General features: G+C 46.3%; 10 non-coding genes and 1 pseudogene across 10 annotated transcripts; all 11 read left to right on the top strand.

The window, feature by feature from the left end:
• The first annotated feature begins 1570 nt into the window (after positions 1 to 1570).
• LOC130341358 (U2 spliceosomal RNA) lies at positions 1571 to 1761 on the top strand. The gene has a single exon (XR_008881308.1). It is a non-coding gene; the product is annotated as a U2 spliceosomal RNA (small nuclear RNA).
• Positions 1762 to 3852: 2091 nt separating this feature from the next.
• LOC130341359 (U2 spliceosomal RNA) lies at positions 3853 to 4043 on the top strand. Its single transcript, XR_008881309.1, has one exon. It is a non-coding gene; the product is annotated as a U2 spliceosomal RNA (small nuclear RNA).
• A 2094-nt stretch (positions 4044 to 6137) lies between these two features.
• On the top strand, positions 6138 to 6297 carry LOC130341317 (U2 spliceosomal RNA; annotated as a pseudogene).
• Positions 6298 to 6990: 693 nt separating this feature from the next.
• On the top strand, positions 6991 to 7174 carry LOC130341311 (U2 spliceosomal RNA). Its single transcript, XR_008881274.1, has one exon. It is a non-coding gene; the product is annotated as a U2 spliceosomal RNA (small nuclear RNA).
• A 2087-nt stretch (positions 7175 to 9261) lies between these two features.
• Positions 9262 to 9452, top strand: LOC130341360 (U2 spliceosomal RNA). The gene has a single exon (XR_008881310.1). It is a non-coding gene; the product is annotated as a U2 spliceosomal RNA (small nuclear RNA).
• A 2093-nt stretch (positions 9453 to 11545) lies between these two features.
• Positions 11546 to 11736, top strand: LOC130341361 (U2 spliceosomal RNA). Its single transcript, XR_008881311.1, has one exon. It is a non-coding gene; the product is annotated as a U2 spliceosomal RNA (small nuclear RNA).
• A 2092-nt stretch (positions 11737 to 13828) lies between these two features.
• Positions 13829 to 14019, top strand: LOC130341362 (U2 spliceosomal RNA). Its single transcript, XR_008881312.1, has one exon. It is a non-coding gene; the product is annotated as a U2 spliceosomal RNA (small nuclear RNA).
• Positions 14020 to 16471: 2452 nt separating this feature from the next.
• Positions 16472 to 16662, top strand: LOC130341364 (U2 spliceosomal RNA). Its single transcript, XR_008881313.1, has one exon. It is a non-coding gene; the product is annotated as a U2 spliceosomal RNA (small nuclear RNA).
• Positions 16663 to 18762: 2100 nt separating this feature from the next.
• LOC130341365 (U2 spliceosomal RNA) lies at positions 18763 to 18953 on the top strand. Its single transcript, XR_008881314.1, has one exon. It is a non-coding gene; the product is annotated as a U2 spliceosomal RNA (small nuclear RNA).
• A 2091-nt stretch (positions 18954 to 21044) lies between these two features.
• On the top strand, positions 21045 to 21235 carry LOC130341366 (U2 spliceosomal RNA). Its single transcript, XR_008881315.1, has one exon. It is a non-coding gene; the product is annotated as a U2 spliceosomal RNA (small nuclear RNA).
• Positions 21236 to 23333: 2098 nt separating this feature from the next.
• On the top strand, positions 23334 to 23524 carry LOC130341367 (U2 spliceosomal RNA). Its single transcript, XR_008881316.1, has one exon. It is a non-coding gene; the product is annotated as a U2 spliceosomal RNA (small nuclear RNA).
• The last annotated feature ends 1124 nt before the right edge of the window (positions 23525 to 24648 follow it).

A 24648-nucleotide genomic window follows, 5' to 3' on the forward strand; every position in this document is an offset into this window, starting at 1 on the left:
GCATTGCTTCTGTGGTATTGCAAAGGCAAAGACAAATGCTTCCAGCCATCCATTGCACTAATGGATTGGTCATCAGCTGGCTGTCTATGTCCCGCATCAATATAGACCAAAGTACAGAGGGTTAGGCTATGCTATTGTGCACCTACCTGATGCATCAGAAGGTGCGAGGCCCTTGCTAAATTCTGTGCACAGACTTTGAGATCTATGCTTTAGACTGTATCTAAACCTGCTCCAACATGGACTGACATTCTGGCCTACTTTCAGCCGATGCGACTTGTCTGTCGCTGAACAGTCGCTTTTTATGTATTCAGCACCTATGTATAATGTTGTAAAAATGCTCTAGAAGCTAAAGTCGCAGAAATGTCACACATATTTGGCCTGCAACTTTCTGTGCGACAAATTCAGACAGGAAAAATCAGTATAAATCCTTAGAAAATTATCCCCCAGTGTCTCCATCTGCTGGCGGTATTGAATAAGCATTGCTGCACTGATGGGGTATGCATTAGACGAAAAAAAAGAAGAAAAAGAAGAATAATACGCCCAGAAAAGAGGCGAAAAGGAGAAAAACGTAAAAAAACGTGAAAAAAAAGTAAGAGGAAGAGAAGGGAAAAAAAGGTGGAAATGGGTTTAAAAGTGATTTCGGCGGAGAAATATATATATATATATATATATATATATATATATATATATATATATATGCGCACACACACACATAGATATAAACGTATTCTCCGTTGAGATATTGCAGCCGCTGCTGTGTCCAGGCCCAGGAGCCTTAGCACTGTGCTGTGATGTCACTCAATACCACTGACATCACTAGGTGTAAACAACATCTCTCCTTTGCTGTGTATGTGACTATGGAGCTGTTTGGTGATGTCGTCTATTACGGCCTTCATAGAAGCAACAGGAGATTGTTGCATCCATCTTGAACCCTCAGAACTACAGTGCTATGATGTCACTCACTTCCACAGGCCTTGCAGAGTGTAAACAACAACAACCCAGCTTTGTTGTGTATGTAACCAAAGGGATTTGTGATGTCACCTAGAACCTTCACAGCAGCGACAGCTTTATGAGGAGCATCAGCACTGCTCTGCCTGAGCAGAACCATCACCGCCATAGGTTGTCAAATAACCCGGATTTAACCCACACAGGTAAGTCCAATGGGGTGCAGGCATGTCCTCTATGCTTACAGCTTCCCGTGGGTGTTGGTTTGATACCGTTTGGGGACAGCCAAGGAGGCATCTGCAGGCAACAAAGGTAGGTGTGTGCTTGTGTGTGTGTTTCCTATGCAGATCCTAAGCCCAGTGTCACATGCAAGTAGGAGGAGTAAGAAGGGTTCCTGGCAAATCCGGGTTATGGATTGCATTTAAAAAGGCCCCGTGGGAGTGCAATGGGCCCCTGTCTTGCTGCTTAGCAATAATGGTATGGGTTTAGGTTCTGCTGTGTGTACTGGTGGTTGACTGCCCCCCAGCCCAGAGTGTGCATGGAAAATTGTCTGGCAGCCTCCCTGACAGCAAGCAGTGATAGTGCCCATGAAGGGGACCTTGTTGGGCCCGCCCCTTTCACGGTTATCGCTTCTCGGCCTTTTGGCTAAGATCAAGTGTAGTATCTGTTCTTATCAGTTTAATATCTGATACGTCCCCTATCTGGGGACCATATATTAAATGGATTTTTGAGAACGGGGGCCGATTTCGAAGCTTGCTTCCGTCGCCCTATGCATTGACCCGATATGGCAGTATCTTCGGGTACAGTGCACCACCCCCTTACAGGGTTAAAAAGAAAGATTCCTACTTTCATTGCTACCTGCTTGCTGGCTAGCCAGCTAGCCAGCCCTGTGGGCCTTGCTGCTGCTGCAGCCAAAAAACAAAAGGTGGTGCTGCTGCTGCTTCTGCTGCTTCTGCTTCTGCTTGTGTCTGGCCCCTGTTGGAGCGTCCAGGCACAGGACTTCTGCTGCTGCTGACTAAATGGCCTCCTTAATTGGATCATTTGAGTAGCCAGCACACCTGTGCAGGTAGGGCATGACATGATAGGCAGCTGCCTTGATAGCGGGTGGGTGCTGAATGTTCCTAATTGACAAAATAAGATTAATGCTTATGAAGAAATATAAAATCTCATCCCTTCCCCAATATCGCGCCACACCCCTACCCCTTAATTCCCTGGTTGAACGTGATGGACATATGTCTTTTTTCGACCGTACTAACTATGTAACTATGTAACATAACATGGGGGGGGGGGGGGGGTCTCCTGGCTGTTCACACAGGTGTGTCATTGCTGTACATTGACCATGCATTGCTTCTGTGGTATTGCAAAGGCAAAGACAAATGCTTCCAGCCATCCATTGCACTAATGGATTGGTCATCAGCTGGCTGTCTATGTCCCGCATCAATATAGACCAAAGTACAGAGGGTTAGGCTATGCTATTGTGCACCTACCTGATGCATCAGAAGGTGCGAGGCCCTTGCTAAATTCTGTGCACAGACTTTGAGATCTATGCTTTAGACTGTATCTAAACCTGCTCCAACATGGACTGACATTCTGGCCTACTTTCAGCCGATGCGACTTGTCTGTCGCTGAACAGTCGCTTTTTATGTATTCAGCACCTATGTATAATGTTGTAAAAATGCTCTAGAAGCTAAAGTCGCAGAAATGTCACACATATTTGGCCTGCAACTTTCTGTGCGACAAATTCAGACAGGAAAAATCAGTATAAATCCTTAGAAAATTATCCCCCAGTGTCTCCATCTGCTGGCGGTATTGAATAAGCATTGCTGCACTGATGGGGTATGCATTAGACGAAAAAAAAGAAGAAAAAGAAGAATAATACGCCCAGAAAAGAGGCGAAAAGGAGAAAAAACGTAAAAAAACGTGAAAAAAAAGTAAGAGGGAGAAGGGAAAAAAAGGTGGAAATGGGTTTAAAAGTGATTTCGGCGGAGAAATATATATATATAATATATATATATATATATATATATATATATATGCGCACACACACACATAGATATAAACGTATTCTCCGTTGAGATATTGCAGCCGCTGCTGTGTCCAGGCCCAGGAGCCTTAGCACTGTGCTGTGATGTCACTCAATACCACTGACATCACTAGGTGTAAACAACATCTCTCCTTTGCTGTGTATGTGACTATGGAGCTGTTTGGTGATGTCGTCTATTACGGCCTTCATAGAAGCAACAGGAGATTGTTGCATCCATCTTGAACCCTCAGAACTACAGTGCTATGATGTCACTCACTTCCACAGGCCTTGCAGAGTGTAAACAACAACAACCCAGCTTTGTTGTGTATGTAACCAAAGGGATTTGTGATGTCACCTAGAACCTTCACAGCAGCGACAGCTTTATGAGGAGCATCAGCACTGCTCTGCCTGAGCAGAACCATCACCGCCATAGGTTGTCAAATAACCCGGATTTAACCCACACAGGTAAGTCCAATGGGGTGCAGGCATGTCCTCTATGCTTACAGCTTCCCGTGGGTGTTGGTTTGATACCGTTTGGGGACAGCCAAGGAGGCATCTGCAGGCAACAAAGGTAGGTGTGTGCTTGTGTGTGTGTTTCCTATGCAGATCCTAAGCCCAGTGTCACATGCAAGTAGGAGGAGTAAGAAGGGTTCCTGGCAAATCCGGGTTATGGATTGCATTTAAAAAGGCCCCGTGGGAGTGCAATGGGCCCCTGTCTTGCTGCTTAGCAATAATGGTATGGGTTTAGGTTCTGCTGTGTGTACTGGTGGTTGACTGCCCCCCAGCCCAGAGTGTGCATGGAAAATTGTCTGGCAGCCTCCCTGACAGCAAGCAGTGATAGTGCCCATGAAGGGGACCTTGTTGGGCCCGCCCCTTTCACGGTTATCGCTTCTCGGCCTTTTGGCTAAGATCAAGTGTAGTATCTGTTCTTATCAGTTTAATATCTGATACGTCCCCTATCTGGGGACCATATATTAAATGGATTTTTGAGAACGGGGGCCGATTTCGAAGCTTGCTTCCGTCGCCCTATGCATTGACCCGATATGGCAGTATCTTCGGGTACAGTGCACCACCCCCTTACAGGGTTAAAAAGAAAGATTCCTACTTTCATTGCTACCTGCTTGCTGGCTAGCCAGCTAGCCAGCCCTGTGGGCCTTGCTGCTGCTGCAGCCAAAAAACAAAAGGTGGTGCTGCTGCTGCTTCTGCTGCTTCTGCTTCTGCTTGTGTCTGGCCCCTGTTGGAGCGTCCAGGCACAGGACTTCTGCTGCTGCTGACTAAATGGCCTCCTTAATTGGATCATTTGAGTAGCCAGCACACCTGTGCAGGTAGGGCATGACATGATAGGCAGCTGCCTTGATAGCGGGTGGGTGCTGAATGTTCCTAATTGACAAAATAAGATTAATGCTTATGAAGAAATATAAAATCTCATCCCTTCCCCAATATCGCGCCACACCCCTACCCCTTAATTCCCTGGTTGAACGTGATGGACATATGTCTTTTTTCGACCGTACTAACTATGTAACTATGTAACATAACATGGGGGGGGGGGGGGGGGGGGGTCTCCTGGCTGTTCACACAGGTGTGTCATTGCTGTACATTGACCATGCATTGCTTCTGTGGTATTGCAAAGGCAAAGACAAATGCTTCCAGCCATCCATTGCACTAATGGATTGGTCATCAGCTGGCTGTCTATGTCCCGCATCAATATAGACCAAAGTACAGAGGGTTAGGCTATGCTATTGTGCACCTACCTGATGCATCAGAAGGTGCGAGGCCCTTGCTAAATTCTGTGCACAGACTTTGAGATCTATGCTTTAGACTGTATCTAAACCTGCTCCAACATGGACTGACATTCTGGCCTACTTTCAGCCGATGCGACTTGTCTGTCGCTGAACAGTCGCTTTTTATGTATTCAGCACCTATGTATAATGTTGTAAAAATGCTCTAGAAGCTAAAGTCGCAGAAATGTCACACATATTTGGCCTGCAACTTTCTGTGCGACAAATTCAGACAGGAAAAATCAGTATAAATCCTTAGAAAATTATCCCCCAGTGTCTCCATCTGCTGGCGGTATTGAATAAGCATTGCTGCACTGATGGGGTATGCATTAGACGAAAAAAAAGAAGAAAAAGAAGAATAATACGCCCAGAAAAGAGGCGAAAAGGAGAAAAACGTAAAAAAACGTGAAAAAAAAGTAAGAGGAAGAGAAGGGAAAAAAAGGTGGAAATGGGTTTAAAAGTGATTTCGGCTGAGAAATATATATATATATATATATATATATATATATATATATATATGCGCACACACACACATAGATATAAACGTATTCTCCGTTGAGATATTGCAGCCGCTGCTGTGTCCAGGCCCAGGAGCCTTAGCACTGTGCTGTGATGTCACTCAATACCACTGACATCACTAGGTGTAAACAACATCTCTCCTTTGCTGTGTATGTGACTATGGAGCTGTTTGGTGATGTCGTCTATTACGGCCTTCATAGAAGCAACAGGAGATTGTTGCATCCATCTTGAACCCTCAGAACTACAGTGCTATGATGTCACTCACTTCCACAGGCCTTGCAGAGTGTAAACAACAACAACCCAGCTTTGTTGTGTATGTAACCAAAGGGATTTGTGATGTCACCTAGAACCTTCACAGCAGCGACAGCTTTATGAGGAGCATCAGCACTGCTCTGCCTGAGCAGAACCATCACCGCCATAGGTTGTCAAATAACCCGGATTTAACCCACACAGGTAAGTCCAATGGGGTGCAGGCATGTCCTCTATGCTTACAGCTTCCCGTGGGTGTTGGTTTGATACCGTTTGGGGACAGCCAAGGAGGCATCTGCAGGCAACAAAGGTAGGTGTGTGCTTGTGTGTGTGTTTCCTATGCAGATCCTAAGCCCAGTGTCACATGCAAGTAGGAGGAGTAAGAAGGGTTCCTGGCAAATCCGGGTTATGGATTGCATTTAAAAAGGCCCCGTGGGAGTGCAATGGGCCCCTGTCTTGCTGCTTAGCAATAATGGTATGGGTTTAGGTTCTGCTGTGTGTACTGGTGGTTGACTGCCCCCCAGCCCAGAGTGTGCATGGAAAATTGTCTGGCAGCCTCCCTGACAGCAAGCAGTGATAGTGCCCATGAAGGGGACCTTGTTGGGCCCGCCCCTTTCACGGTTATCGCTTCTCGGCCTTTTGGCTAAGATCAAGTGTAGTATCTGTTCTTATCAGTTTTCATGCTGGTGGGGATGGGTGCTGCATGGAGGATGCAGGTGTACCAGGGCTTTCCGGGGCTGGTTCTGAGGAATCAGCTCGACGGCTGCCCCGATGTGACCTGTTCCCTCCGGGTCTCGCCATGAGGCTGAGAGGGTCTAGAGCCGAGGTACTTTTGTGCCTCGGGGAGTGGTGACCCCGAGGTGCCGAAACTCACTGGGAGAATAGACTCACTGAGTTGAAGCACGGGCACCATAATCTCTTCACCTTGTGGCACTCACCTCTTGTTTCCCGGCCTTCTGGCTAGGATCAGAGAAATTTTTATAGATCCGGCCGGATGTCCGGGCAGTATATCTGCACACATTCACTTATTTATTTCTTTTTTGTCTCACTGTGTCACTTTTTGCGTGTTGTGTGTTCACAGGATTTGTCAGGATGCGGTAGCCCTTCTGGGTGTCCCTCCTGGCGGTCTAGGGGAGGTGTGTGTGGCCATTAGGTTCCGCACCTCCCTGCAAACACCCCGGGTACTCCTGCTTTGGCAGGGTACCTACCGTAATCGGCTCTGCGGGCAGATACCTTGGCTAACGCCAAGGGGGATGCCGGGAGCATTTGTGGTCCCCTAGTAGCTTCGGCGAAAAGGGACATCGAACCTGGAACCTCGCAGGTACCTTTTGGTCCGGAGGCGAAGGGTAAGGTTTGTTGGGGGGCCTCTCTCCTATCGGAGAAGGGCTTGCGATAGACCGCATCCTTTGTGCACGTTTTTTTAGTGTAACACGTTTGCACTTTTTCTTGCACTTTGGGTGAATCGAAAGCACGTTCCTCGGCTTTAGATAAAAAAAAAAAAAAAAAATCTGTTCTTATCAGTTTAATATCTGATACGTCCCCTATCTGGGGACCATATATTAAATGGATTTTTGAGAACGGGGGCCGATTTCGAAGCTTGCTTCCGTCGCCCTATGCATTGACCCGATATGGCAGTATCTTCGGGTACAGTGCACCACCCCCTTACAGGGTTAAAAAGAAAGATTCCTACTTTCATTGCTACCTGCTTGCTGGCTAGCCAGCTAGCCAGCCCTGTGGGCCTTGCTGCTGCTGCAGCCAAAAAACAAAAGGTGGTGCTGCTGCTGCTTCTGCTGCTTCTGCTTCTGCTTGTGTCTGGCCCCTGTTGGAGCGTCCAGGCACAGGACTTCTGCTGCTGCTGACTAAATGGCCTCCTTAATTGGATCATTTGAGTAGCCAGCACACCTGTGCAGGTAGGGCATGACATGATAGGCAGCTGCCTTGATAGCGGGTGGGTGCTGAATGTTCCTAATTGACAAAATAAGATTAATGCTTATGAAGAAATATAAAATCTCATCCCTTCCCCAATATCGCGCCACACCCCTACCCCTTAATTCCCTGGTTGAACGTGATGGACATATGTCTTTTTTCGACCGTACTAACTATGTAACTATGTAACATAACATGGGGGGGGGGGTCTCCTGGCTGTTCACACAGGTGTGTCATTGCTGTACATTGACCATGCATTGCTTCTGTGGTATTGCAAAGGCAAAGACAAATGCTTCCAGCCATCCATTGCACTAATGGATTGGTCATCAGCTGGCTGTCTATGTCCCGCATCAATATAGACCAAAGTACAGAGGGTTAGGCTATGCTATTGTGCACCTACCTGATGCATCAGAAGGTGCGAGGCCCTTGCTAAATTCTGTGCACAGACTTTGAGATCTATGCTTTAGACTGTATCTAAACCTGCTCCAACATGGACTGACATTCTGGCCTACTTTCAGCCGATGCGACTTGTCTGTCGCTGAACAGTCGCTTTTTATGTATTCAGCACCTATGTATAATGTTGTAAAAATGCTCTAGAAGCTAAAGTCGCAGAAATGTCACACATATTTGGCCTGCAACTTTCTGTGCGACAAATTCAGACAGGAAAAATCAGTATAAATCCTTAGAAAATTATCCCCCAGTGTCTCCATCTGCTGGCGGTATTGAATAAGCATTGCTGCACTGATGGGGTATGCATTAGACGAAAAAAAAGAAGAAAAAGAAGAATAATACGCCCAGAAAAGAGGCGAAAAGGAGAAAAACGTAAAAAAACGTGAAAAAAAAGTAAGAGGAAGAGAAGGGAAAAAAAGGTGGAAATGGGTTTAAAAGTGATTTCGGCGGAGAATATATATATATATATATATATATATATATATATATATATATATATGCGCACACACACACATAGATATAAACGTATTCTCCGTTGAGATATTGCAGCCGCTGCTGTGTCCAGGCCCAGGAGCCTTAGCACTGTGCTGTGATGTCACTCAATACCACTGACATCACTAGGTGTAAACAACATCTCTCCTTTGCTGTGTATGTGACTATGGAGCTGTTTGGTGATGTCGTCTATTACGGCCTTCATAGAAGCAACAGGAGATTGTTGCATCCATCTTGAACCCTCAGAACTACAGTGCTATGATGTCACTCACTTCCACAGGCCTTGCAGAGTGTAAACAACAACAACCCAGCTTTGTTGTGTATGTAACCAAAGGGATTTGTGATGTCACCTAGAACCTTCACAGCAGCGACAGCTTTATGAGGAGCATCAGCACTGCTCTGCCTGAGCAGAACCATCACCGCCATAGGTTGTCAAATAACCCGGATTTAACCCACACAGGTAAGTCCAATGGGGTGCAGGCATGTCCTCTATGCTTACAGCTTCCCGTGGGTGTTGGTTTGATACCGTTTGGGGACAGCCAAGGAGGCATCTGCAGGCAACAAAGGTAGGTGTGTGCTTGTGTGTGTGTTTCCTATGCAGATCCTAAGCCCAGTGTCACATGCAAGTAGGAGGAGTAAGAAGGGTTCCTGGCAAATCCGGGTTATGGATTGCATTTAAAAAGGCCCCGTGGGAGTGCAATGGGCCCCTGTCTTGCTGCTTAGCAATAATGGTATGGGTTTAGGTTCTGCTGTGTGTACTGGTGGTTGACTGCCCCCCAGCCCAGAGTGTGCATGGAAAATTGTCTGGCAGCCTCCCTGACAGCAAGCAGTGATAGTGCCCATGAAGGGGACCTTGTTGGGCCCGCCCCTTTCACGGTTATCGCTTCTCGGCCTTTTGGCTAAGATCAAGTGTAGTATCTGTTCTTATCAGTTTAATATCTGATACGTCCCCTATCTGGGGACCATATATTAAATGGATTTTTGAGAACGGGGGCCGATTTCGAAGCTTGCTTCCGTCGCCCTATGCATTGACCCGATATGGCAGTATCTTCGGGTACAGTGCACCACCCCCTTACAGGGTTAAAAAGAAAGATTCCTACTTTCATTGCTACCTGCTTGCTGGCTAGCCAGCTAGCCAGCCCTGTGGGCCTTGCTGCTGCTGCAGCCAAAAAACAAAAGGTGGTGCTGCTGCTGCTTCTGCTGCTTCTGCTTCTGCTTGTGTCTGGCCCCTGTTGGAGCGTCCAGGCACAGGACTTCTGCTGCTGCTGACTAAATGGCCTCCTTAATTGGATCATTTGAGTAGCCAGCACACCTGTGCAGGTAGGGCATGACATGATAGGCAGCTGCCTTGATAGCGGGTGGGTGCTGAATGTTCCTAATTGACAAAATAAGATTAATGCTTATGAAGAAATATAAAATCTCATCCCTTCCCCAATATCGCGCCACACCCCTACCCCTTAATTCCCTGGTTGAACGTGATGGACATATGTCTTTTTTCGACCGTACTAACTATGTAACTATGTAACATAACATGGGGGGGGGGGGGGGGGGTCTCCTGGCTGTTCACACAGGTGTGTCATTGCTGTACATTGACCATGCATTGCTTCTGTGGTATTGCAAAGGCAAAGACAAATGCTTCCAGCCATCCATTGCACTAATGGATTGGTCATCAGCTGGCTGTCTATGTCCCGCATCAATATAGACCAAAGTACAGAGGGTTAGGCTATGCTATTGTGCACCTACCTGATGCATCAGAAGGTGCGAGGCCCTTGCTAAATTCTGTGCACAGACTTTGAGATCTATGCTTTAGACTGTATCTAAACCTGCTCCAACATGGACTGACATTCTGGCCTACTTTCAGCCGATGCGACTTGTCTGTCGCTGAACAGTCGCTTTTTATGTATTCAGCACCTATGTATAATGTTGTAAAAATGCTCTAGAAGCTAAAGTCGCAGAAATGTCACACATATTTGGCCTGCAACTTTCTGTGCGACAAATTCAGACAGGAAAAATCAGTATAAATCCTTAGAAAATTATCCCCCAGTGTCTCCATCTGCTGGCGGTATTGAATAAGCATTGCTGCACTGATGGGGTATGCATTAGACGAAAAAAAAGAAGAAAAAGAAGAATAATACGCCCAGAAAAGAGGCGAAAAGGAGAAAAACGTAAAAAAACGTGAAAAAAAAGTAAGAGGAAGAGAAGGGAAAAAAAGGTGGAAATGGGTTTAAAAGTGATTTCGGCGGAGAAATATATATATATATATATATATATATATATATATATATATATATGCGCACACACACACATAGATATAAACGTATTCTCCATTGAGATATTGCAGCCGCTGCTGTGTCCAGGCCCAGGAGCCTTAGCACTGTGCTGTGATGTCACTCAATACCACTGACATCACTAGGTGTAAACAACATCTCTCCTTTGCTGTGTATGTGACTATGGAGCTGTTTGGTGATGTCGTCTATTACGGCCTTCATAGAAGCAACAGGAGATTGTTGCATCCATCTTGAACCCTCAGAACTACAGTGCTATGATGTCACTCACTTCCACAGGCCTTGCAGAGTGTAAACAACAACAACCCAGCTTTGTTGTGTATGTAACCAAAGGGATTTGTGATGTCACCTAGAACCTTCACAGCAGCGACAGCTTTATGAGGAGCATCAGCACTGCTCTGCCTGAGCAGAACCATCACCGCCATAGGTTGTCAAATAACCCGGATTTAACCCACACAGGTAAGTCCAATGGGGTGCAGGCATGTCCTCTATGCTTACAGCTTCCCGTGGGTGTTGGTTTGATACCGTTTGGGGACAGCCAAGGAGGCATCTGCAGGCAACAAAGGTAGGTGTGTGCTTGTGTGTGTGTTTCCTATGCAGATCCTAAGCCCAGTGTCACATGCAAGTAGGAGGAGTAAGAAGGGTTCCTGGCAAATCCGGGTTATGGATTGCATTTAAAAAGGCCCCGTGGGAGTGCAATGGGCCCCTGTCTTGCTGCTTAGCAATAATGGTATGGGTTTAGGTTCTGCTGTGTGTACTGGTGGTTGACTGCCCCCCAGCCCAGAGTGTGCATGGAAAATTGTCTGGCAGCCTCCCTGACAGCAAGCAGTGATAGTGCCCATGAAGGGGACCTTGTTGGGCCCGCCCCTTTCACGGTTATCGCTTCTCGGCCTTTTGGCTAAGATCAAGTGTAGTATCTGTTCTTATCAGTTTAATATCTGATACGTCCCCTATCTGGGGACCATATATTAAATGGATTTTTGAGAACGGGGGCCGATTTCGAAGCTTGCTTCCGTCGCCCTATGCATTGACCCGATATGGCAGTATCTTCGGGTACAGTGCACCACCCCCTTACAGGGTTAAAAAGAAAGATTCCTACTTTCATTGCTACCTGCTTGCTGGCTAGCCAGCTAGCCAGCCCTGTGGGCCTTGCTGCTGCTGCAGCCAAAAAACAAAAGGTGGTGCTGCTGCTGCTTCTGCTGCTTCTGCTTCTGCTTGTGTCTGGCCCCTGTTGGAGCGTCCAGGCACAGGACTTCTGCTGCTGCTGACTAAATGGCCTCCTTAATTGGATCATTTGAGTAGCCAGCACACCTGTGCAGGTAGGGCATGACATGATAGGCAGCTGCCTTGATAGCGGGTGGGTGCTGAATGTTCCTAATTGACAAAATAAGATTAATGCTTATGAAGAAATATAAAATCTCATCCCTTCCCCAATATCGCGCCACACCCCTACCCCTTAATTCCCTGGTTGAACGTGATGGACATATGTCTTTTTTCGACCGTACTAACTATGTAACTATGTAACATAACATGGGGGGGGGGGGGGGGGTCTCCTGGCTGTTCACACAGGTGTGTCATTGCTGTACATTGACCATGCATTGCTTCTGTGGTATTGCAAAGGCAAAGACAAATGCTTCCAGCCATCCATTGCACTAATGGATTGGTCATCAGCTGGCTGTCTATGTCCCGCATCAATATAGACCAAAGTACAGAGGGTTAGGCTATGCTATTGTGCACCTACCTGATGCATCAGAAGGTGCGAGGCCCTTGCTAAATTCTGTGCACAGACTTTGAGATCTATGCTTTAGACTGTATCTAAACCTGCTCCAACATGGACTGACATTCTGGCCTACTTTCAGCCGATGCGACTTGTCTGTCGCTGAACAGTCGCTTTTTATGTATTCAGCACCTATGTATAATGTTGTAAAAATGCTCTAGAAGCTAAAGTCGCAGAAATGTCACACATATTTGGCCTGCAACTTTCTGTGCGACAAATTCAGACAGGAAAAATCAGTATAAATCCTTAGAAAATTATCCCCCAGTGTCTCCATCTGCTGGCGGTATTGAATAAGCATTGCTGCACTGATGGGGTATGCATTAGACGAAAAAAAAGAAGAAAAAGAAGAATAATACGCCCAGAAAAGAGTCGAAAAGGAGAAAAACGTAAAAAAACGTGAAAAAAAAGTAAGAGGAAGAGAAGGGAAAAAAAGGTGGAAATGGGTTTAAAAGTGATTTCGGCGGAGAAATATATATATATATATATATATATATATATATATATATATATATGCGCACACACACACATAGATATAAACGTATTCTCCGTTGAGATATTGCAGCCGCTGCTGTGTCCAGGCCCAGGAGCCTTAGCACTGTGCTGTGATGTCACTCAATACCACTGACATCACTAGGTGTAAACAACATCTCTCCTTTGCTGTGTATGTGACTATGGAGCTGTTTGGTGATGTCGTCTATTACGGCCTTCATAGAAGCAACAGGAGATTGTTGCATCCATCTTGAACCCTCAGAACTACAGTGCTATGATGTCACTCACTTCCACAGGCCTTGCAGAGTGTAAACAACAACAACCCAGCTTTGTTGTGTATGTAACCAAAGGGATTTGTGATGTCACCTAGAACCTTCACAGCAGCGACAGCTTTATGAGGAGCATCAGCACTGCTCTGCCTGAGCAGAACCATCACCGCCATAGGTTGTCAAATAACCCGGATTTAACCCACACAGGTAAGTCCAATGGGGTGCAGGCATGTCCTCTATGCTTACAGCTTCCCGTGGGTGTTGGTTTGATACCGTTTGGGGACAGCCAAGGAGGCATCTGCAGGCAACAAAGGTAGGTGTGTGCTTGTGTGTGTGTTTCCTATGCAGATCCTAAGCCCAGTGTCACATGCAAGTAGGAGGAGTAAGAAGGGTTCCTGGCAAATCCGGGTTATGGATTGCATTTAAAAAGGCCCCGTGGGAGTGCAATGGGCCCCTGTCTTGCTGCTTAGCAATAATGGTATGGGTTTAGGTTCTGCTGTGTGTACTGGTGGTTGACTGCCCCCCAGCCCAGAGTGTGCATGGAAAATTGTCTGGCAGCCTCCCTGACAGCAAGCAGTGATAGTGCCCATGAAGGGGACCTTGTTGGGCCCGCCCCTTTCACGGTTATCGCTTCTCGGCCTTTTGGCTAAGATCAAGTGTAGTATCTGTTCTTATCAGTTTAATATCTGATACGTCCCCTATCTGGGGACCATATATTAAATGGATTTTTGAGAACGGGGGCCGATTTCGAAGCTTGCTTCCGTCGCCCTATGCATTGACCCGATATGGCAGTATCTTCGGGTACAGTGCACCACCCCCTTACAGGGTTAAAAAGAAAGATTCCTACTTTCATTGCTACCTGCTTGCTGGCTAGCCAGCTAGCCAGCCCTGTGGGCCTTGCTGCTGCTGCAGCCAAAAAACAAAAGGTGGTGCTGCTGCTGCTTCTGCTGCTTCTGCTTCTGCTTGTGTCTGGCCCCTGTTGGAGCGTCCAGGCACAGGACTTCTGCTGCTGCTGACTAAATGGCCTCCTTAATTGGATCATTTGAGTAGCCAGCACACCTGTGCAGGTAGGGCATGACATGATAGGCAGCTGCCTTGATAGCGGGTGGGTGCTGAATGTTCCTAATTGACAAAATAAGATTAATGCTTATGAAGAAATATAAAATCTCATCCCTTCCCCAATATCGCGCCACACCCCTACCCCTTAATTCCCTGGTTGAACGTGATGGACATATGTCTTTTTTCGACCGTACTAACTATGTAACTATGTAACATAACATGGGGGGGGGGGGGTCTCCTGGCTGTTCACACAGGTGTGTCATTGCTGTACATTGACCATGCATTGCTTCTGTGGTATTGCAAAGGCAAAGACAAATGCTTCCAGCCATCCATTGCACTAATGGATTGGTCATCAGCTGGCTGTCTATGTCCCGCATCAATATAGACCAAAGTACAGAGGGTTAGGCTATGCTATTGTGCACCTACCTGATGCATCAGAAGGTGCGAGGCCCTTGCTAAATTCTGTGCACAGACTTTGAGATCTATGCTTTAGACTGTATCTAAACCTGCTCCAACATGGACTGACATTCTGGCCTACTTTCAGCCGATGCGACTTGTCTGTCGCTGAACAGTCGCTTTTTATGTATTCAGCACCTATGTATAATGTTGTAAAAATGCTCTAGAAGCTAAAGTCGCAGAAATGTCACACATATTTGGCCTGCAACTTTCTGTGCGACAAATTCAGACAGGAAAAATCAGTATAAATCCTTAGAAAATTATCCCCCAGTGTCTCCATCTGCTGGCGGTATTGAATAAGCATTGCTGCACTGATGGGGTATGCATTAGACGAAAAAAAAGAAGAAAAAGAAGAATAATACGCCCAGAAAAGAGGCGAAAAGGAGAAAAACGTAAAAAAACGTGAAAAAAAAGTAAGAGGAAGAGAAGGGAAAAAAAGGTGGAAATGGGTTTAAAAGTGATTTCGGCGGAGAAATATATATATATATATATATATATATATATATATATATATATATATATATATATGCGCACACACACACATAGATATAAACGTATTCTCCGTTGAGATATTGCAGCCGCTGCTGTGTCCAGGCCCAGGAGCCTTAGCACTGTGCTGTGATGTCACTCAATACCACTGACATCACTAGGTGTAAACAACATCTCTCCTTTGCTGTGTATGTGACTATGGAGCTGTTTGGTGATGTCGTCTATTACGGCCTTCATAGAAGCAACAGGAGATTGTTGCATCCATCTTGAACCCTCAGAACTACAGTGCTATGATGTCACTCACTTCCACAGGCCTTGCAGAGTGTAAACAACAACAACCCAGCTTTGTTGTGTATGTAACCAAAGGGATTTGTGATGTCACCTAGAACCTTCACAGCAGCGACAGCTTTATGAGGAGCATCAGCACTGCTCTGCCTGAGCAGAACCTGCTGTGTCCAGGCCCAGGAGCCTTAGCACTGTGCTGTGATGTCACTCAATACCACTGACATCACTAGGTGTAAACAACATCTCTCCTTTGCTGTGTATGTGACTATGGAGCTGTTTGGTGATGTCGTCTATTACGGCCTTCATAGAAGCAACAGGAGATTGTTGCATCCATCTTGAACCCTCAGAACTACAGTGCTATGATGTCACTCACTTCCACAGGCCTTGCAGAGTGTAAACAACAACAACCCAGCTTTGTTGTGTATGTAACCAAAGGGATTTGTGATGTCACCTAGAACCTTCACAGCAGCGACAGCTTTATGAGGAGCATCAGCACTGCTCTGCCTGAGCAGAACCATCACCGCCATAGGTTGTCAAATAACCCGGATTTAACCCACACAGGTAAGTCCAATGGGGTGCAGGCATGTCCTCTATGCTTACAGCTTCCCGTGGGTGTTGGTTTGATACCGTTTGGGGACAGCCAAGGAGGCATCTGCAGGCAACAAAGGTAGGTGTGTGCTTGTGTGTGTGTTTCCTATGCAGATCCTAAGCCCAGTGTCACATGCAAGTAGGAGGAGTAAGAAGGGTTCCTGGCAAATCCGGGTTATGGATTGCATTTAAAAAGGCCCCGTGGGAGTGCAATGGGCCCCTGTCTTGCTGCTTAGCAATAATGGTATGGGTTTAGGTTCTGCTGTGTGTACTGGTGGTTGACTGCCCCCCAGCCCAGAGTGTGCATGGAAAATTGTCTGGCAGCCTCCCTGACAGCAAGCAGTGATAGTGCCCATGAAGGGGACCTTGTTGGGCCCGCCCCTTTCACGGTTATCGCTTCTCGGCCTTTTGGCTAAGATCAAGTGTAGTATCTGTTCTTATCAGTTTAATATCTGATACGTCCCCTATCTGGGGACCATATATTAAATGGATTTTTGAGAACGGGGGCCGATTTCGAAGCTTGCTTCCGTCGCCCTATGCATTGACCCGATATGGCAGTATCTTCGGGTACAGTGCACCACCCCCTTACAGGGTTAAAAAGAAAGATTCCTACTTTCATTGCTACCTGCTTGCTGGCTAGCCAGCTAGCCAGCCCTGTGGGCCTTGCTGCTGCTGCAGCCAAAAAACAAAAGGTGGTGCTGCTGCTGCTTCTGCTGCTTCTGCTTCTGCTTGTGTCTGGCCCCTGTTGGAGCGTCCAGGCACAGGACTTCTGCTGCTGCTGACTAAATGGCCTCCTTAATTGGATCATTTGAGTAGCCAGCACACCTGTGCAGGTAGGGCATGACATGATAGGCAGCTGCCTTGATAGCGGGTGGGTGCTGAATGTTCCTAATTGACAAAATAAGATTAATGCTTATGAAGAAATATAAAATCTCATCCCTTCCCCAATATCGCGCCACACCCCTACCCCTTAATTCCCTGGTTGAACGTGATGGACATATGTCTTTTTTCGACCGTACTAACTATGTAACTATGTAACATAACATGGGGGGGGGGGGGGGGGGGGGTCTCCTGGCTGTTCACACAGGTGTGTCATTGCTGTACATTGACCATGCATTGCTTCTGTGGTATTGCAAAGGCAAAGACAAATGCTTCCAGCCATCCATTGCACTAATGGATTGGTCATCAGCTGGCTGTCTATGTCCCGCATCAATATAGACCAAAGTACAGAGGGTTAGGCTATGCTATTGTGCACCTACCTGATGCATCAGAAGGTGCGAGGCCCTTGCTAAATTCTGTGCACAGACTTTGAGATCTATGCTTTAGACTGTATCTAAACCTGCTCCAACATGGACTGACATTCTGGCCTACTTTCAGCCGATGCGACTTGTCTGTCGCTGAACAGTCGCTTTTTATGTATTCAGCACCTATGTATAATGTTGTAAAAATGCTCTAGAAGCTAAAGTCGCAGAAATGTCACACATATTTGGCCTGCAACTTTCTGTGCGACAAATTCAGACAGGAAAAATCAGTATAAATCCTTAGAAAATTATCCCCCAGTGTCTCCATCTGCTGGCGGTATTGAATAAGCATTGCTGCACTGATGGGGTATGCATTAGACGAAAAAAAAGAAGAAAAAGAAGAATAATACGCCCAGAAAAGAGGCGAAAAGGAGAAAAACGTAAAAAAACGTGAAAAAAAAGTAAGAGGAAGAGAAGGGAAAAAAAGGTGGAAATGGGTTTAAAAGTGATTTCGGCGGAGAAATATATATATATATATATATATATATATATATATATATATATATATATGCGCACACACACACATAGATATAAACGTATTCTCCGTTGAGATATTGCAGCCGCTGCTGTGTCCAGGCCCAGGAGCCTTAGCACTGTGCTGTGATGTCACTCAATACCACTGACATCACTAGGTGTAAACAACATCTCTCCTTTGCTGTGTATGTGACTATGGAGCTGTTTGGTGATGTCGTCTATTACGGCCTTCATAGAAGCAACAGGAGATTGTTGCATCCATCTTGAACCCTCAGAACTACAGTGCTATGATGTCACTCACTTCCACAGGCCTTGCAGAGTGTAAACAACAACAACCCAGCTTTGTTGTGTATGTAACCAAAGGGATTTGTGATGTCACCTAGAACCTTCACAGCAGCGACAGCTTTATGAGGAGCATCAGCACTGCTCTGCCTGAGCAGAACCATCACCGCCATAGGTTGTCAAATAACCCGGATTTAACCCACACAGGTAAGTCCAATGGGGTGCAGGCATGTCCTCTATGCTTACAGCTTCCCGTGGGTGTTGGTTTGATACCGTTTGGGGACAGCCAAGGAGGCATCTGCAGGCAACAAAGGTAGGTGTGTGCTTGTGTGTGTGTTTCCTATGCAGATCCTAAGCCCAGTGTCACATGCAAGTAGGAGGAGTAAGAAGGGTTCCTGGCAAATCCGGGTTATGGATTGCATTTAAAAAGGCCCCGTGGGAGTGCAATGGGCCCCTGTCTTGCTGCTTAGCAATAATGGTATGGGTTTAGGTTCTGCTGTGTGTACTGGTGGTTGACTGCCCCCCAGCCCAGAGTGTGCATGGAAAATTGTCTGGCAGCCTCCCTGACAGCAAGCAGTGATAGTGCCCATGAAGGGGACCTTGTTGGGCCCGCCCCTTTCACGGTTATCGCTTCTCGGCCTTTTGGCTAAGATCAAGTGTAGTATCTGTTCTTATCAGTTTAATATCTGATACGTCCCCTATCTGGGGACCATATATTAAATGGATTTTTGAGAACGGGGGCCGATTTCGAAGCTTGCTTCCGTCGCCCTATGCATTGACCCGATATGGCAGTATCTTCGGGTACAGTGCACCACCCCCTTACAGGGTTAAAAAGAAAGATTCCTACTTTCATTGCTACCTGCTTGCTGGCTAGCCAGCTAGCCAGCCCTGTGGGCCTTGCTGCTGCTGCAGCCAAAAAACAAAAGGTGGTGCTGCTGCTGCTTCTGCTGCTTCTGCTTCTGCTTGTGTCTGGCCCCTGTTGGAGCGTCCAGGCACAGGACTTCTGCTGCTGCTGACTAAATGGCCTCCTTAATTGGATCATTTGAGTAGCCAGCACACCTGTGCAGGTAGGGCATGACATGATAGGCAGCTGCCTTGATAGCGGGTGGGTGCTGAATGTTCCTAATTGACAAAATAAGATTAATGCTTATGAAGAAATATAAAATCTCATCCCTTCCCCAATATCGCGCCACACCCCTACCCCTTAATTCCCTGGTTGAACGTGATGGACATATGTCTTTTTTCGACCGTACTAACTATGTAACTATGTAACATAACATGGGGGGGGGGGGTCTCCTGGCTGTTCACACAGGTGTGTCATTGCTGTACATTGACCATGCATTGCTTCTGTGGTATTGCAAAGGCAAAGACAAATGCTTCCAGCCATCCATTGCACTAATGGATTGGTCATCAGCTGGCTGTCTATGTCCCGCATCAATATAGACCAAAGTACAGAGGGTTAGGCTATGCTATTGTGCACCTACCTGATGCATCAGAAGGTGCGAGGCCCTTGCTAAATTCTGTGCACAGACTTTGAGATCTATGCTTTAGACTGTATCTAAACCTGCTCCAACATGGACTGACATTCTGGCCTACTTTCAGCCGATGCGACTTGTCTGTCGCTGAACAGTCGCTTTTTATGTATTCAGCACCTATGTATAATGTTGTAAAAATGCTCTAGAAGCTAAAGTCGCAGAAATGTCACACATATTTGGCCTGCAACTTTCTGTGCGACAAATTCAGACAGGAAAAATCAGTATAAATCCTTAGAAAATTATCCCCCAGTGTCTCCATCTGCTGGCGGTATTGAATAAGCATTGCTGCACTGATGGGGTATGCATTAGACGAAAAAAAAGAAGAAAAAGAAGAATAATACGCCCAGAAAAGAGGCGAAAAGGAGAAAAACGTAAAAAAACGTGAAAAAAAAGTAAGAGGAAGAGAAGGGAAAAAAAGGTGGAAATGGGTTTAAAAGTGATTTCGGCGGAGAAATATATATATATATATATATATATATATATATATATATATATATATATGCGCACACACACACATAGATATAAACGTATTCTCCGTTGAGATATTGCAGCCGCTGCTGTGTCCAGGCCCAGGAGCCTTAGCACTGTGCTGTGATGTCACTCAATACCACTGACATCACTAGGTGTAAACAACATCTCTCCTTTGCTGTGTATGTGACTATGGAGCTGTTTGGTGATGTCGTCTATTACGGCCTTCATAGAAGCAACAGGAGATTGTTGCATCCATCTTGAACCCTCAGAACTACAGTGCTATGATGTCACTCACTTCCACAGGCCTTGCAGAGTGTAAACAACAACAACCCAGCTTTGTTGTGTATGTAACCAAAGGGATTTGTGATGTCACCTAGAACCTTCACAGCAGCGACAGCTTTATGAGGAGCATCAGCACTGCTCTGCCTGAGCAGAACCATCACCGCCATAGGTTGTCAAATAACCCGGATTTAACCCACACAGGTAAGTCCAATGGGGTGCAGGCATGTCCTCTATGCTTACAGCTTCCCGTGGGTGTTGGTTTGATACCGTTTGGGGACAGCCAAGGAGGCATCTGCAGGCAACAAAGGTAGGTGTGTGCTTGTGTGTGTGTTTCCTATGCAGATCCTAAGCCCAGTGTCACATGCAAGTAGGAGGAGTAAGAAGGGTTCCTGGCAAATCCGGGTTATGGATTGCATTTAAAAAGGCCCCGTGGGAGTGCAATGGGCCCCTGTCTTGCTGCTTAGCAATAATGGTATGGGTTTAGGTTCTGCTGTGTGTACTGGTGGTTGACTGCCCCCCAGCCCAGAGTGTGCATGGAAAATTGTCTGGCAGCCTCCCTGACAGCAAGCAGTGATAGTGCCCATGAAGGGGACCTTGTTGGGCCCGCCCCTTTCACGGTTATCGCTTCTCGGCCTTTTGGCTAAGATCAAGTGTAGTATCTGTTCTTATCAGTTTAATATCTGATACGTCCCCTATCTGGGGACCATATATTAAATGGATTTTTGAGAACGGGGGCCGATTTCGAAGCTTGCTTCCGTCGCCCTATGCATTGACCCGATATGGCAGTATCTTCGGGTACAGTGCACCACCCCCTTACAGGGTTAAAAAGAAAGATTCCTACTTTCATTGCTACCTGCTTGCTGGCTAGCCAGCTAGCCAGCCCTGTGGGCCTTGCTGCTGCTGCAGCCAAAAAACAAAAGGTGGTGCTGCTGCTGCTTCTGCTGCTTCTGCTTCTGCTTGTGTCTGGCCCCTGTTGGAGCGTCCAGGCACAGGACTTCTGCTGCTGCTGACTAAATGGCCTCCTTAATTGGATCATTTGAGTAGCCAGCACACCTGTGCAGGTAGGGCATGACATGATAGGCAGCTGCCTTGATAGCGGGTGGGTGCTGAATGTTCCTAATTGACAAAATAAGATTAATGCTTATGAAGAAATATAAAATCTCATCCCTTCCCCAATATCGCGCCACACCCCTACCCCTTAATTCCCTGGTTGAACGTGATGGACATATGTCTTTTTTCGACCGTACTAACTATGTAACTATGTAACATAACATGGGGGGGGGGGGGGGGGGGTCTCCTGGCTGTTCACACAGGTGTGTCATTGCTGTACATTGACCATGCATTGCTTCTGTGGTATTGCAAAGGCAAAGACAAATGCTTCCAGCCATCCATTGCACTAATGGATTGGTCATCAGCTGGCTGTCTATGTCCCGCATCAATATAGACCAAAGTACAGAGGGTTAGGCTATGCTATTGTGCACCTACCTGATGCATCAGAAGGTGCGAGGCCCTTGCTAAATTCTGTGCACAGACTTTGAGATCTATGCTTTAGACTGTATCTAAACCTGCTCCAACATGGACTGACATTCTGGCCTACTTTCAGCCGATGCGACTTGTCTGTCGCTGAACAGTCGCTTTTTATGTATTCAGCACCTATGTATAATGTTGTAAAAATGCTCTAGAAGCTAAAGTCGCAGAAATGTCACACATATTTGGCCTGCAACTTTCTGTGCGACAAATTCAGACAGGAAAAATCAGTATAAATCCTTAGAAAATTATCCCCCAGTGTCTCCATCTGCTGGCGGTATTGAATAAGCATTGCTGCACTGATGGGGTATGCATTAGACGAAAAAAAAGAAGAAAAAGAAGAATAATACGCCCAGAAAAGAGGCGAAAAGGAGAAAAACGTAAAAAAACGTGAAAAAAAAGTAAGAGGAAGAGAAGGGAAAAAAAGGTGGAAATGGGTTTAAAAGTGATTTCGGCGGAGAAATATATATATATATATATATATATATATATATATATATATATATATATGCGCACACACACACATAGATATAAACGTATTCTCCGTTGAGATATTGCAGCCGCTGCTGTGTCCAGGCCCAGGAGCCTTAGCACTGTGCTGTGATGTCACTCAATACCACTGACATCACTAGGTGTAAACAACATCTCTCCTTTGCTGTGTATGTGACTATGGAGCTGTTTGGTGATGTCGTCTATTACGGCCTTCATAGAAGCAACAGGAGATTGTTGCATCCATCTTGAACCCTCAGAACTACAGTGCTATGATGTCACTCACTTCCACAGGCCTTGCAGAGTGTAAACAACAACAACCCAGCTTTGTTGTGTATGTAACCAAAGGGATTTGTGATGTCACCTAGAACCTTCACAGCAGCGACAGCTTTATGAGGAGCATCAGCACTGCTCTGCCTGAGCAGAACCATCACCGCCATAGGTTGTCAAATAACCCGGATTTAACCCACACAGGTAAGTCCAATGGGGTGCAGGCATGTCCTCTATGCTTACAGCTTCCCGTGGGTGTTGGTTTGATACCGTTTGGGGACAGCCAAGGAGGCATCTGCAGGCAACAAAGGTAGGTGTGTGCTTGTGTGTGTGTTTCCTATGCAGATCCTAAGCCCAGTGTCACATGCAAGTAGGAGGAGTAAGAAGGGTTCCTGGCAAATCCGGGTTATGGATTGCATTTAAAAAGGCCCCGTGGGAGTGCAATGGGCCCCTGTCTTGCTGCTTAGCAATAATGGTATGGGTTTAGGTTCTGCTGTGTGTACTGGTGGTTGACTGCCCCCCAGCCCAGAGTGTGCATGGAAAATTGTCTGGCAGCCTCCCTGACAGCAAGCAGTGATAGTGCCCATGAAGGGGACCTTGTTGGGCCCGCCCCTTTCACGGTTATCGCTTCTCGGCCTTTTGGCTAAGATCAAGTGTAGTATCTGTTCTTATCAGTTTAATATCTGATACGTCCCCTATCTGGGGACCATATATTAAATGGATTTTTGAGAACGGGGGCCGATTTCGAAGCTTGCTTCCGTCGCCCTATGCATTGACCCGATATGGCAGTATCTTCGGGTACAGTGCACCACCCCCTTACAGGGTTAAAAAGAAAGATTCCTACTTTCATTGCTACCTGCTTGCTGGCTAGCCAGCTAGCCAGCCCTGTGGGCCTTGCTGCTGCTGCAGCCAAAAAACAAAAGGTGGTGCTGCTGCTGCTTCTGCTGCTTCTGCTTCTGCTTGTGTCTGGCCCCTGTTGGAGCGTCCAGGCACAGGACTTCTGCTGCTGCTGACTAAATGGCCTCCTTAATTGGATCATTTGAGTAGCCAGCACACCTGTGCAGGTAGGGCATGACATGATAGGCAGCTGCCTTGATAGCGGGTGGGTGCTGAATGTTCCTAATTGACAAAATAAGATTAATGCTTATGAAGAAATATAAAATCTCATCCCTTCCCCAATATCGCGCCACACCCCTACCCCTTAATTCCCTGGTTGAACGTGATGGACATATGTCTTTTTTCGACCGTACTAACTATGTAACTATGTAACATAACATGGGGGGGGGGGGGGGGTCTCCTGGCTGTTCACACAGGTGTGTCATTGCTGTACATTGACCATGCATTGCTTCTGTGGTATTGCAAAGGCAAAGACAAATGCTTCCAGCCATCCATTGCACTAATGGATTGGTCATCAGCTGGCTGTCTATGTCCCGCATCAATATAGACCAAAGTACAGAGGGTTAGGCTATGCTATTGTGCACCTACCTGATGCATCAGAAGGTGCGAGGCCCTTGCTAAATTCTGTGCACAGACTTTGAGATCTATGCTTTAGACTGTATCTAAACCTGCTCCAACATGGACTGACATTCTGGCCTACTTTCAGCCGATGCGACTTGTCTGTCGCTGAACAGTCGCTTTTTATGTATTCAGCACCTATGTATAATGTTGTAAAAATGCTCTAGAAGCTAAAGTCGCAGAAATGTCACACATATTTGGCCTGCAACTTTCTGTGCGACAAATTCAGACAGGAAAAATCAGTATAAATCCTTAGAAAATTATCCCCCAGTGTCTCCATCTGCTGGCGGTATTGAATAAGCATTGCTGCACTGATGGGGTATGCATTAGACGAAAAAAAAGAAGAAAAAGAAGAATAATACGCCCAGAAAAGAGGCGAAAAGGAGAAAAACGTAAAAAAACGTGAAAAAAAAGTAAGAGGAA

The sequence above is a fragment of the Hyla sarda genome, unplaced genomic scaffold, assembly GCF_029499605.1.
Source record: "Hyla sarda isolate aHylSar1 unplaced genomic scaffold, aHylSar1.hap1 scaffold_618, whole genome shotgun sequence".
Classification (NCBI taxonomy): Eukaryota; Metazoa; Chordata; class Amphibia; order Anura; family Hylidae; genus Hyla; species Hyla sarda.